This window comes from Dermacentor andersoni, chromosome 7 (assembly GCF_023375885.2).
Source record: "Dermacentor andersoni chromosome 7, qqDerAnde1_hic_scaffold, whole genome shotgun sequence".
NCBI classification, from domain to species: Eukaryota; Metazoa; Arthropoda; class Arachnida; order Ixodida; family Ixodidae; genus Dermacentor; species Dermacentor andersoni.
In genome coordinates this window covers 73,024,413-73,038,833 of record NC_092820.1, presented here as the reverse complement: position 1 = coordinate 73,038,833, position 14,421 = coordinate 73,024,413, and the positions used below count along the sequence as shown (strand labels likewise).

Sequence of the window (14,421 nt, the reverse complement as noted above, 5' to 3'; positions counted from 1 at the left end):
ATCCATGTGCAATCTTCTTGCATTTTTCAGTGCTTCGATCAGGCAAGCAATATGAAACAACTGTTAGTTACAGCTCGCAACTTCATAGGTTTTAGGTAGGGCGCATTATTATACGCATTCCACTTGCCTTGCTTAAATAATGCGCACTTCTCTCAAGGTTTCTTTCATTGGCCACATATAGCCATAAATTAGTCTTATACACAGCCGCTAACGCTTTCCATTTTAAGCGACGAAAGCCAAAGCATTTCAGAATGTCATGTGCTTTTCAACTACCACATACGACCAAAACATGTGTCATGGCTCTCTGCGACCTCGGATGACTTCGGATCATAAAACATGAAGCAATACACCATATGTACTAAGTAAACATATGCGTATAAAATGGCTGACTGCGATAAAGCTGCGAAACGAAAATAAATGAAAATGAACTCTGGCACCTTGTTGAATTTATGGTTGCTACTGTCTTGTTCTACTTTTTCAAGAATGGCTTAATCGCTATTCCATAGTATTTTTCAACCGAACGTCTTACTGTTAACAACACACAAGATAGCGCAGCCGTAGCTACGTTGCCTGTATTTTTGCGCGGGAACCACAATATAGTGTGAACAAAATTTGTTCTAACAAAACTGAACTGGGCGGAGTGCTGTATAGCTTCATTACGCATAGGGTATACTGATGGCTCCGTTCTACTTGCAGTTGATCCAGCAACGCAAAATTACTTCTACGAACAGAGTTACGTGCCTGAATACCTGCCACAGGACTACTCCAATGTCACTGACCTCTCCGGTAAGTAAATGAATGTTTTGCTGTGCATACACTTTTCGTAGAAGAGCCATGCATATAACAATGTCATGCAATATCTGCTTCGTTTTAATGTGCCCTACAAGGCTTATTAAAGTTCCGTATACTTCGTCACATACTTCGCAGGCATCGCTTTGGAATCTACGCACGGACACACCACTCCGTGCGTTTCGTGGTGCAGTTGTTCTTATTCTGCGACGTTGTTTACTTAAATGATTCGTGAATTACAACTACAAACTGTGGACGTAAGGCTACGTCGAATAATATATTATTTGGGCATCTTTGCGCTTCCAGTATGGGACGTATATAGCAGGTCGGCGGGAGCAAGTGGTGTATTGCGGTTGCCGGTCGCAAATATGGAGCAATTCCACTTGTTCGGTTGTGACATAGATGAAAAACTTGCGGCGCGTTCCATGTAGTCTATACGTCGTATTTTGCAGCACAAAAGAACGAAACTTCGTGTTACATGCAATTACGTGGTGTATACTTGTATATTTCTGTCATAGGGAATGCGCTATATTTTGGTCGCGAATACGAGCTGTGAGAAGTCCTCGTAGCCTCCGTGTCGTCACTTCCGTGTAGGAAACACGGTATCGCATCCGCACAGTGCTGCCTCGGAAGGCTGAGGCGATATTATCCCGCTATACGCAGCTGACAGCCCCAAACGTGGCTCCTTTCCTTTGTCGTCTTTGAGTTCAGCTTTCTCGTCGGCGTTTTCACTAAGCGTCGATGTGCGTGACGCCTATATACACCTCATTGTTCGGTCGTCACGATAAAGAGCACTCTGCTAGGGCCTAGAACGATGCTACGATGGATGCAGCTATGGAAGAAGGACAGACTAAGAGAGAGCGTCAGGCGACGATCTTGAAGCCTAGCCATAAACAACACGAAGGAAATGCTCTCCTGGAAAAGTGGTTCCCGCCACGTGATAGCAAACGGTGGTTTCTAGCCGCCAGCGCGCTGCAAGTAGGGGGAGAGGGAAACATGGAGCGGGCAGCGAGTGGCTGCGGCCGATCGTGAGAGAGGAGGTTCGCTTGCCGAATATAGCTGCCGGACGTCATGCCCCCCCCCCCCCCCCCCTCTTGTTTCCAATTCCATGGAATAAACTCTTTGAATAAACTTACGACTGATAAGACACTGGCGCCACCTGATGGTGGAGAACCACTTCGCTGCGCCTGTAGTATGGCCTCTGAGATCCAGTGTAGCTATATACCATTTTCGAAGGCTTTGCTCATAAAGGGCTTTAGCGCGTTGATTGGAGGAGCAATGCGTTGGCTAAAGTGCACTAGAATACGGTCTAGTGTAGACCCAGTGACGCAGCTTTCAGCCCAGTAGAAACGCGGAACAAGATTGTCAAACTGCAAATACGACGCCGAATCAGAAAGTCTTTGCCTCAATTTTTTTCAGCCAAATCACGGCTGTGTATGCCAAGTCAACATATCCGCTCCCAGCCCCGGGCCTTTCTTGGAATAGGCCCGGCCTTACCTGCCGATAGCTCCAAGGCACGGCGCTGCTGTCAGTTGTTTAAAAGGTCGGTTGTGCTTCACTTGTCCACGGCGTACGAGCAACGAAGCGTGATTCGTTTTCTATGGAGCAAGGGACAAACGCCCATCCAAACTCACAGGGAAATCCAGCCCACGTGTGGGGACAGGTAGTCTCGCTTCGAGAAGTGTGAGGTGGTAGTTTTCTGAGTTCGCAAAAGGGTCGTGAAGACTTGCATGGCAATGAACGTTCGGGGAGGCCGCGTGCGTCGCCGTCTGACGATAGCCCCTGTCATTTCACTTGGAGAATTAGGACAAGCCACCATGCAGTCCGGACCTCGCCCCACGCGATTTCCAAGCTTGCGGTCCGCTGAAGAAGTTCCCGGCAGGACAGCGTTTCACGTGCAACGACAAAGCCACGACAGCAATCCGACGGTGCTTCCACAGTCGGGCAGACGAATTCTTTACGATACGGGTATCTCAAATTTAGAGCTGCGATGGGAGAAATGTCTGAACAGGTGTGGGAACTATGTGGAAAAACAGTGTAAGTTACGTAGAATAGTAGGCTCCTCATACCTATAAGTACCTATATGTACCTTATTTTGGCTAATAAAAAATAGGGGCAGATATTTGTCATTCGCCCTCGTAGATAAAAAGCTCGGGTATTTCAATATAAGAGATTCGGTCCGCTCACGCGACACGCTGTGAAAAAATTTTTTGCTGAGAGAGCTTGTGGTGGTGACGCCCACACCTTCGGCGCCATTTTATTATGGGGCTGCGGGGTTCCTTTGTTTCTCGGCTAATTGATTCAATGGCACAATTTCGACAACAGCAGGGGACAAAACATTGTAGGTAACGTGCAGATGAGTTAGTGTCTGTCTTAGAAGCCTGTCTTAGAGTATTCCTTTTTCTTTTTTGTTTGTTACGACAGAGTGGAGATAATATTCACTTCTTGAGGCCAGTCACACGCACCTATAAAGAATTGACGAAGACTTTTGGCTTTATCATATTTGGCAGCTATCGACTGAAGTCTTTTAACTGAAGTTCTGCTTAAAATGGTCGCTTTGTTTAGAATGCAGCATACTTCATTCACACCGCTTTTCCGTTTGCCTAAAGAACAGAATTTTCCATCAATACACGTTTAGAGTTCGAGCAAATCTTCCTCTGAAAGAATTTATCGTTCGCCTGTTTGAAAAGTTGTCCTTCAAAAGTCTTTTTTTCTGGCGCACTTCGAATACACGAGAAATGCTTGTCCGCAATGTAAGTGGTACTTAAAAGCGTCCTGTACGATTGCTGTGAATTCCAGCAGGATACCAAAACGCAACAGAATCCTACCGAAACGGCCTGAGTGGCAGTCCGCCACTTCCAAATCAAGTTTTGATTGATCAACATCTGGATTAGTTCTCAATGACCTATCCATGATTTGAGCTGTGCGCAGAAGACAGATTGTTCACTTTTTTCCGGCTTATTTGTGCAGCTGTGGTAACAGTTTGTATGTCTGCAACTGTAGCTAAAAATGGGCGAAGCCTGTGGAATTCATGTCATTTAAATACGAGCATGGAAGCAATGGCTAAAGCTTGGGTGGAGCGCTAATAATAAACCAAATAACGACACTATCTACGGAGTGTGACTAGTTGAGGTTTTGTGACGAATGAAGCAGCGTGTATTTGTTTCTAGAGTGCAGTTTTTGTTCTTGCCTTCTCATGGTGTCCTTCCTCCGTTACAATTGCAGGTTACATGGACGTCACGGATTTGTCTGAAAGTAAGCAAGCGCTTGATAATTTATGCATGACACGTGCAACAGCCGTACGCGCGACCCGTAAAGCCCAAATGGTTCTTTTTCTTTTTTCCTTTCTTTCCTCATTCCTAATGTGGTCGGGAGCAAGAGATATCAAAACTGAGGCTACTAATTAAGGAGAAATTCACTAATCCCTGTTTATTGGATCGCATCAGGGCCGGTGTAGAACTTAGGACACTGCAGTCCATCAGACGTCACTTCACGTATGGCGAATCTTTGAGTGAACGTGCGGTCTTCAACGTTTGCGCCAGCACCATTTATTCAGCCCTATATCGGATATGAAATATTGTGTCAAGGTTTTAATCGCATCATTCGATTATAAACCTTTGCGTTTGTTTGTATTCTAAATCTTGACTGCTGATAAGACAGCTCATTTGAACTGCTGTTTAATCGGGCAATGCCTGGACAAAATAAAAAGTGGAGGTTCATCTAATTTGACTCACCTATTTCACTTGGTCAAAATGTATTTAGACCGCATATAGAGCGCCCATAGCCATAAAATGCATCATTGTACCTTCTTTCATACTTTTTCATTTCTAAATTAAACGTATGGAGACGACCTGAAAACAAAAATCATTCAAATGACACTAAAGGTAAATATTAGGTTGTAGGAGCAGAAGGCCCACAAAGAAGTGCCATTTATTAAACAGATGACTTCGTTGATGTCGCGACTACCATCGTTGAGCCTATATGCCTGACAGCGCTAGTCCAGTCTCTTCGTCTTCCCCTGCGGGGCTCTATGAGTACCACTACTAGGCTCCCCCCTTAGCGATAAAGGCCGTGCCGTTGAGCGGTTGAAGTTGTGGAGAAGGCACTGCCAGATTCTAGACGAGCTGACTTCAAGTGGTTGATGCAAACTGTCTCTTCGCGTCCATTGATAAGAAGTGTGAAAAACTTGGCGTCAGGCTGGAGGACTTTGAAGGGACCATCGTAAGGAGCTTTTAAAGGAGCGCGAGTAGCGTCGTGACGGATAAAGACGTGACTGTTATGAAGTAAAGATAAGCTCATGTAAACATTTCTGTGGTCGCTACGAAGCGGCGGTGGTATAACAGGGGCTATTGTAATGCGAAGGTGGTCGGCGTAAGATTGTGGGTCAGCAGATGACGGTTCTCAGGCGAAGAACTCCCCGGGTACGCGAAGTGTCGTGCCGAAAACTAGTTCTGCTGAGGAACACTGTGCAACTGCTTTCGGAGCTGTGCGAAGACGTTGTAGAACCAAAGGCAGCGCTCTGTCCATGGAATCATGGAGTTATCGGCACGAAGTGCTGCTTTCAGTGGACGGCGGAAGCGTTCCACCATGCCACTGGAACATGGGTGATAAGCGGCCATTCGTATGCCGTTCTTCTTCCACCGCGGGGTTCTATGAGTACTGTCCACTACAGATTCATGCTAAACTGATAGATTTGTATTCAAAAACGTCTAAGGTGACAACATTATCGAGGACAGAATTTTATTGACCGAGAAATGCACGTAAAAGCAGGGCATGATAGCATACACCCCCATGACATTCAAGTACTAGCCCAGTTACGAAGGCAGTCATTATAGTTCCGTCACCAGTAATCAACCATCAGTAGCAAATAGATCACTGTATATTGCATCATAAGACGAAGGAAAATGCTACTTGTTCAGTTCTTTTTGATATTTTAGGAAAGAGATCTCGTTCACGTTACCCTCGACAACGCCGTGCATGTTCGAAAGGTTTCGTTTTTTTTTTTCCACGCCGAGCCACCCGCGCTTTCGCGCGTCAGTGTTTTCGTTATCGCGTACTGCTGCGCTGGTTTTATTATCTCGCGAAACTCACGTAAACTGCAAGTGGCAGATAATACTCCTTCCATGTGATGTCGCGGGATTCCCCGAACGGGTCACGCCGCTTCACCAAGTGCAGCTGCAGCGGCTAAATTTCTCCTTGGCCGCGCGTTAGCGTTGAGCACAGGAAATAGTAGCGCCGTCTGTCGTGCGCCGTTTTGCTCACCGACGGCAGTGATGGTGCATGCAACGTAACCACTCCCCACTCGGTGGCGGGCGATTTGAATTGCGGTATCGGGGTGCGTACCCTTCAGACACGCAATTTTTTCGTAGACTAAGTCTTTTCTTGGCACGCATCAAACGCTGCAAGGTTTCTGGAATGATAGTTCAACAGTCCACGTCGACTCAGTATTTGGCTTTAGTGTCTCTTTAGCAGGTATAATTCATTTGGTTGCTGGTCTATCTGCAGGGTGTTCCAGCTATTAAGCACCAACGATTTAGTAAAGCAATGAAGGGGGCTAGTTGGTGAACGTTCGTGGTTATGTTGCGCTCAGTTTTACAAACACGATATTAAGGAAGGACAGGACGTGGACGGACGCAGCGCAAACTACCAACTGTTTAATACTGTTAAAGAACGCGCTTATATACAAGGAGATGTGGTGCGGGGGGGGGGGGGGGTTACATATAAAAAGATATGACAAGGTGACGACATGTGATCATAGTTTGGGTCAGGCATACATCGTTCACATGCACCCGTTCGCACTGGCAAACTCGACCTCAGCTTTGATAAGCGCGATAGACGGAGTGCTTACGCACATCTCTTTTTCTTTAGCTATCGCAAGCGCCTCCCATATTTCTCGCTCCGTTTTTGTTTTTGATGTTCCAATGACTGTGGTGCTTTCTAGTAGCGGGGAGCATTTGCATTGTTTGCAATGTGCGGCCAAGTTGCTAGGTGCTGTCAGAAGTTGGCACGTGTATTTGTGCTCCCGTAATCTATCATTTAGACAACGCCCAGTTTGTCCAATGTATACTTTCCCGCAATCTAGTGGGATTTTGTAAACAACTGATGTAGCGCATTGCACGTACTTTTTCACGTGCTTAGTCTGACAGACCGTAGCACTGGGGTTGGCCTCTGTGGGTCCTGCGTTCACCCTCTTGCACATGCCTTTTAGTTTTTGCGGGGCGGAGAACAGAACTTGAACATCATGGCGTTGGGCTGTCTTTCTTATTCTATGTGACAAGCCATGGATGTAAGGCAACACCACGCGTTTTTTCAACTTTTTCTGTGTTTTCTGCCTTTTCCTGTTGGCTCTGATTTCGGGCAACAAGTTTTCACAGATTTGCACCACCATGCTGTTCGGGTACCCACTGTTTCTTAAGCGGCTTACTTGCAAATCGATGCTCTCCCTCACAGCATGGCGGCATGATTTTTCAATTGCTTGACTGATGCAAGCCTTGGCGATGCCTCTTTTTATGATTTTAGAGTGGCAAGAGTCATACCTCAGAATTTCTTTTTCTCCTCTGGTTTTGTAGCACCAGCAGATGTGGGAGCCTCTGAGCCTAATGTTTATATCAAGGTACTGCAATCGACCATCGGTAGGAGTCTCGTACGTGAACTCTAAACCTTCATGCGCTTTTTTGAACATGCTGATAACAGTTTCTACGCTAAATGGGTCGGTTTGGCTTTCTTTCATGCACACCAAATAATCGTCAACATATCTGAAACAGGTAGTTATGTTAGTTTCTCCAAACAAGGCGGCAAGTTTTCTGTCTCCCACACTCAAAAATAAGTCGGAAAGCACGGGAGCTATACAAGAACCAATAGCGATGCCATCCTTCTGCTCATACACACTGTCACCATATTCGATAAACGCACCATGTAGATAAAGTTTTAACAAGTTCACAAAACTAGAAATACTGCACTTGCACACGTCCTGAAATTTGGTGTAGCCCAGCGTGTCCCGAGGGCTACACCAAATTTTACCAGCTACACCAGTGTCCCGAGGCCAGCGGTGGTACAAGCAGTAGAAGAAGCCATCGACACGCTGGGCTACACCAAATTTCAGGACGTGTGCAAGTGCAGTATTTCTAGTTTTGTGAACTTGTTAAAACTTTATCTACATGGTGCGTTTATCGAATATGGTGACAGTGTGTATGAGCAGAAGGATGGCATTGCTATTGGTTCTTGTATAGCTCCCGTGCTTTCCGACTTATTTTTGAGTGTGGGAGACAGAAAACTTGCCGCCTTGTTTGGAGAAACTAACATAACTACCTGTTTCAGATATGTTGACGATTATTTGGTGTGCATGAAAGAAAACCAAACCGACCCATTTAGCGTAGAAACTGTTATCAGCATGTTCAAAAAAGCGCATGAAGGTTTAGAGTTCACGTACGAGACTCCTACCGATGGTCGATTGCAGTACCTTGATATAAACATTAGGCTCAGAGGCTCCCACATCTGCTGGTGCTACAAAACCAGAGGAGAAAAAGAAATTCTGAGGTATGACTCTTGCCACTCTAAAATCATAAAAAGAGGCATCGCCAAGGCTTGCATCAGTCAAGCAATTGAAAAATCATGCCGCCATGCTGTGAGGGAGAGCATCGATTTGCAAGTAAGCCGCTTAAGAAACAGTGGGTACCCGAACAGCATGGTGGTGCAAATCTGTGAAAACTTGTTGCCCGAAATCAGAGCCAACAGGAAAAGGCAGAAAACACAGAAAAAGTTGAAAAAACGCGTGGTGTTGCCTTACATCCATGGCTTGTCACATAGAATAAGAAAGACAGCCCAACGCCATGATGTTCAAGTTCTGTTCTCCGCCCCGCAAAAACTAAAAGGCATGTGCAAGAGGGTGAACGCAGGACCCACAGAGGCCAACCCCAGTGCTACGGTCTGTCAGACTAAGCACGTGAAAAAGTACGTGCAATGCGCTACATCAGTTGTTTACAAAATCCCACTAGATTGCGGGAAAGTATACATTGGACAAACTGGGCGTTGTCTAAATGATAGATTACGGGAGCACAAATACACGTGCCAACTTCTGACAGCACCTAGCAACTTGGCCGCACATTGCAAACAATGCAAATGCTCCCCGCTACTAGAAAGCACCACAGTCATTGGAACATCAAAAACGAAAACGGAGCGAGAAATATGGGAGGCGCTTGCGATAGCTAAAGAAAAAGAGATGTGCGTAAGCACTCCGTCTATCGCGCTTATCAAAGCTGAGGTCGAGTTTGCCAGTGCGAACGGGTGCATGTGAACGATGTATGCCTGACCCAAACTATGATCACATGTCGTCACCTTGTCATATCTTTTTATATGTAACCCCCCCCCCCCCCCCGCACCACATCTCCTTGTATATAAGCGCGTTCTTTAACAGTATTAAACAGTTGGTAGTTTGCGCTGCGTCCGCCCACGTCCTGTCCTTCCTTAATATCGTGTTTGTAAAACTGAGCGCAACATAACCATGAAGCACCAACAAAAAAGAAGTGGTGCGGTTTATGCGGTTGAAAACGAAAGTGCTCACAATTAACAGGAATCGTGAAGAAGGTAGCGTCCAGTATTGTTTTTGTGGTTATTATTTACTTGGTTTATAACTGATGTCATGCAATTCTTAACTGTAGCTATGACACCATGTATGTACACGAAATCTCAGATTCTATGTACAGTCGTCGACATAAAGTTGAAGCTGTATCTTCTTACGCTGTATACAATTGGTGCGTGGGTAAAATTCATAGCAAAACGTCCCCAAATCTAAAATTTCTATAAAATGTCTCAATATGCATTCGTTAGGGCCAGACGATGTTGTCAGATATTTTATCTGAAAGGAAGATCAATCTGATTGCAGCACGAATACAAAGTGGCGAGTTAGGCTTTTATCTAGCGCACGAAAACAATGTGATTTACGAAATATACACTCTGAATGATACATTACCTAATGTGTCTAAACAAAGGTGTTGTGCGATAACTTGACTGTTAACGATCTTGGGACCATGGTCGTGCTCTCGCGGTATGCCTTGTCCGGATGTCATATATGCAGTGTATGTCGTTAACATTGCGAAATGCTTAGCTTTTGCTTCTTTTCAGACAAACCAGCGTAAGTAGACACCTGAAGTTTAATTCATTGATGTCATGTAGTGCGACGTACGAGAACGCGGTGTGGAGAGGGAACGGATGTTGACGTCGTCATTCATGAGCACAGCTCAGCGAAATCACTGCAAGAAATGCGCGTTCACTAATGCTTTCAATGTTTGAAGTTTTATTACTGATTGGAATCATTGCTGACGTTTAGAGTCCGAAAGTAACACAGCATTGAGGCCCCGTTTTAAGGGGTGGCGCTCAAAATTTAGCTAAACGGACCTTCCTGCAGTCAGTCACCACTGGAATGTGGTCAATGCAGCAGGGGGTCGAATCTGCCACCTCGTGCTGGGCAGCGGAGTACCGTAGGCAGTGAGGAACTACGGCCAGTCTGTTCGACTAATGCGATATTCGTAGTATAGCTTACGTGGTAGATTTGCCTGCCAGATTTGCCTGCAGATTCGAATTCAAAAGAGAAGTTTTCATAGGAATTATTATTTGCCTCATTCTTGGCACTTTGCGGCAGATAGATAGGTAGGCCCCTGTCTGGCCTCGCACGAATAAAAGAAAATAATGAGTAACCGACCGTGTAATGAAACCCTCGGCCGCCGAGCGCAGCAGCCCGGATCTCGCCGTGAGGCCGTTTATGTTTGCACTTTTCATTACTGGCAAGGCTTAATGCAACCCCCCCCCCCCCCGCCCCTCAAAGCGAGCTGAACGTCCTGAAATTAGAAAGGTTTCATATGCAGTACAGTTTCTACCCGCGGCAACACGCTCCAGATCACAGCTGTGTCTAGTGCGCTTCGAGGTCCACGACAGAGACGACAACAGCTCCGTGAACACCTACAACATACGCCGAAGGAAGATCCACTGCTTGCATGCTCGTCGCGCGCGTGTCAAGTACTCGTGCACATGACCCACATCGGTACCGCATTACCGCCGGATACGCTCGCATGCACGGTGGCAGGCACAGAGTGACGTAATACGTCTTCCGCACAACACGGCGGAAGAGCTACCGCCCGTACAAACAGGCTGCTCAGCGTGCAAAACGGCAACCGCGCCAACCAGCAGGCCCTCGCTGTGGGAGTGCCCAAAGTATGCAGTCTTACGACGAAAGCACTGGGGGCAGGTGGCCGGCTTCGAGGAGCGGGTCCGTCCCTCCGCAGAGGCCGACAGTGGCCTACAAGCGCTGTTTGCCTTTGCTACGGAATCGGGACATTCTCCGCATGGAGTAACGGTGCGCGGAAGCATTCCTTCGTGGCTGGCCCTGTCCTCATCTCTCAATTCCTCATCTCCATTACCCTTAATGGGCCGATGAGCCATCCCTCCTTTAAATGCCGAACATATACCGTGCACTTCGAGAAAAAAATTATTAGAGCCTAGCGAAAGTACTCGCTCGCACTCCTACTTCTCTCGTTCCGATACCAGCCAGCTCTTTGAAACGCTCGGCGCGGGCGACCTGTGCCGATCGCTCGTCTTCATTCCTTGTGGAAGCTACGGTAGCGCACTATCTCCCCTACCGGCCCATTTTCCTGAGCACTTTCCTCGTAGCACGCTACGCAGAAATTGTGCCGTGTTCATACCGAGATACTCATAGCCCGAGGTAATTACGCTTTACCATTTATCCATTGGCGACACGTAGTCGCTGTAGACGTCACAGTACGTGTTCCTCTTGCTTACGCTCGTCCCAATACCCGTCGTAGAAAGCAGCAATCGCCGCGTCGTGGGCTCACGTCGAACGGCCGGAGTATAGATCATGCCGTCGCCGCCGTACGACAATCTTCAGCGAAGTCATCGACGTGTTGCTGTCGTCGCAGAGACGTATGCCCGTGACCCCCACACACAAGCACTCAGTTTACACAAGTACATTAGTCCACCTGCTAGCGCTTTGCAAAACCCCGAGCAATGCTAGATAGATAGGTGCTAGCGAAAAGATTTACGTGACATCGATTGCCACTGTGCGTGGGTTCTGCACAGTTCTAGTGTTTTTTTTTTCTTTTTTACGCCATTGCGAACTTCGTATTGTTCTTGTGCTGAAGTAAAGTGGGTACCTAGCTTAGCTTGCATCGCCTTATTGCCAATCGGGTGCGCCTCAAAATTATCCCTACGTGTCTACATATTCATTTCTAGTGCAACACCACACGACGCTGGCAGTGGCAGCGCAACCTTACTGATAGGAACAACAGCGTATAAGCAGCTGCAGGCCTCTGGTGATCAGACCAGTACAATGTTTGCGATAGCATGCCGCACTTTCAATGTTCCAAAAGGATACATGACGTGCCCGAAGAAAATATCACGCAAGAAAATTGTCAAGGTAGCTTGCATCACGTGAATGCTTGGCTCGTGTCAAAGACAGCCGGCTGTCTCACTAAACAGTAAAAAAGTCACACATCTGAAAAAGAAAAAAGAAAACAAAGTGATAGGAAATATAGTATGCCGCTACGGCTGTCTTGCTCTATGTAGCCCGAAGTTAAACCATTGCATGTGGCCAAGCCAACTGTAACGATGCCAGTGCTTCCCGTCCTTTATTATTGAGCGCCAAATAGACAATCTCCCTTCATCATTTTCATGAGCAAAGAAAAGCATTGCTTCTATAAGGTGGCTTGCCAGCAGGCCCGGCAACGTATTCCACTGAGCTGTCGTCCTCGCTTTACCCAACCAGCGCAGATAGCGAAAGCGGCAGGATCTGGGCCGTCGTGGGCGTCTTCCTCGTCATTTGCCTGATCTTCGGCCTCATCGTCGTTGTCTTATTCGCCATTCAACCCGAAGGTAAGTGCCCCTCAACTTGCGTGAAAGCCCATTTTTAAATCTTATATGGCACCGATAACAGCAGGAGCAGCAACGCGTTGAATATAGTCGCTGTCGGCCGGCAAGAAGATTCTTACGTGACAGTCTCCTCAGCTGCCGAACGCCATTAGTCCAAAGCGACACTTCATGGTCCAGGGGCGGAATTCGCAATGCTTTTCGCGCGCAAGTGATTTTTTGACCGTGGGCGACCGTCTTCGCTCACAATATGTCCTGCATAAAGTTTGGCTTAAATTATCTCTTAGAAATAGTTCTAGCGAAATATCTTTTTGCGATTACGTGGCCAAAATATTCTACTCTCGCACACCTGTTTAAAGCAAACACACTTTCCATTTTTTTTTTTTTTTGAGACAGCAAGCGAACACGCTCAGGAAACGCTAAACAAGCCGGCTGTCTTGGTGTGGGTGGACAGACAATGGCCTCCGAGATCACAGCGGCGCATACCACACCGCCGAGATCTCGAGCTCACGGGCATGCTTACTAAAAAAACGGAACACTAGTTTTCCAGCCCCCCGGTCTGGGGCGAGGCTCCCGAGTCTTGCACTAAATAAAGGTAGCTGCAAATTTTGCCAGTGGTCTACATAAGATATCGCATAGAAATCTCCGCGCGATGCTTGCCTTTTTATTAATTGTAATTGATTTATATCTGTATTTACAGACGATGACATCGCTGAGGAAGTCGCCGGCAGATCTGGAGCGGCGGCCGTTACCATTCCAGCTGCCCCGAACCATACGCTCGCTGTAAGCTTCAGCAACTAATTCGCGTTCTGCGTGTGACTTTCAGCGTGTTACGGATTTATGTACGCATGTCTCGTGTTTCGAAATTTTGTGCAAATTATTTCAAGCCTATACAAGGTGTCCCAAGTCTCGTGCGCTGATTAAAAAGGAAAAAAAAGACGCCTTCTATGTGCATGAAGCCAATTATACGCTGTTGCCCGCAATTTGAGGCAGCATGCAGTCTTTCTTGTGTTCTTTCTCAGAAATTAGTTTGTAGTGATTGCTTAACTAACTTTTTCATTATACTTATGTCTGGCGGGCCTATAGTCACTGTTAGGGCACCTTCGAATACGACGATTTCAATTGTTTGCGTAGGCCCATCTGTTGCGCAACTCTATATCCAGCCTTTAGGAACAATCTCGGTGAATATTAACCATAACCACCTGACCAGCACGTAGTCCACGTTGTATATACCGCGTATTGCCACGTTATAGATTTATATTTCGCGGTCTTTGCGCGAAACGTGGGAGAGAGATTTCACGGTGCAAGCAATTAAAATTGACATTTTCGAAAATGTTCTAACAGGTGATATTAAAAAGTTAGTTATTCATTGCCATCTAGGTAATTACAAAAGGAACAAAAAATACCGGACGCGTCTTGGCATTGCTGATACAAAAATAATATTTGTTCGATCTGCATAGAATTATGCATTGTTTTCGAAAATAAATGAACTCCGTGCGTGGTACGTGGGACACACTGTAAATACCGCTCACACTGAATTTGCCGAAGAGACAATTTTTGTTACGACCGAACTGAAACTGTCAGATTCTGGGTTTAAAACACAAAACAAAAGAAAAAAAAACGTTCGGAAACTACTCTTCAAGTATACGGAGATGCATTAGTCGCCATGATTTGCAGTTGCACTGTGTCACGTAGCTGTCTCACTCTCTGGCATTTATAATGCCGCCCCCCCCCCCACCCTAAAAAATCTTGATCAAT

General features: G+C 46.4%; 1 protein-coding gene across 1 annotated transcript in view; it reads left to right on the top strand.

The window, feature by feature from the left end:
* Positions 1 to 11,571: 11,571 nt before the first annotated feature.
* LOC129385850 (uncharacterized) overlaps positions 11,572 to 14,421 on the top strand; it is a 32,810-nt gene continuing 29,960 nt past the window's right edge. The window contains exon 1 of the mRNA XM_072289477.1: positions 11,572 to 13,446. The gene's annotated coding sequence lies outside the window, so the exon portion shown is untranslated. The remainder of the gene's footprint in view (positions 13,447 to 14,421) is intronic.